Below are 434 nucleotides of genomic sequence, written 5' to 3'. Positions count from 1 at the left end.
AGAAGAATCTGCTGGGTCTATATTAACCCTGGTGAATCACGGCGAGCCTGGCATACCGGGTGTCCCCTTTCATGCCATATAAGTCCACCCCCCCCCCCCCCCCTCGCTTTAACCCCCCCTCTGCCCTGCCTCACCCCGCCTCACCCCTCCACCCCCCACAATGCCACAGGGCTATCTCTGTCTATTCTTAGGCTGTCACTTCATCTCTTCAGAGCAGGCAGGTCTTCTTCTTTCTCCTCTCAGCTGCTTCCACTCTTTCTCTTCTTTCTTTTTGGTTTCACCCGTTTTATTCTTTCTCTCGTTTGTCTTCTTCCAGAGCCGACTCGGCCCTCCGTCCATCTGTCCATCCTCCCACCCCAGTCTCTCTAGCTTCTGCGGCGCTTGATTCAGAAATCTGGTTTTATTTTTGGAGGATCTTTTAGTCGCCTGGAAGA

Source organism: Chelon labrosus (assembly GCF_963514085.1).
Source record: "Chelon labrosus genome assembly, chromosome: 15".
Classification (NCBI taxonomy): domain Eukaryota; kingdom Metazoa; phylum Chordata; class Actinopteri; order Mugiliformes; family Mugilidae; genus Chelon; species Chelon labrosus.
This window is presented reverse-complemented; position numbering follows the sequence as displayed.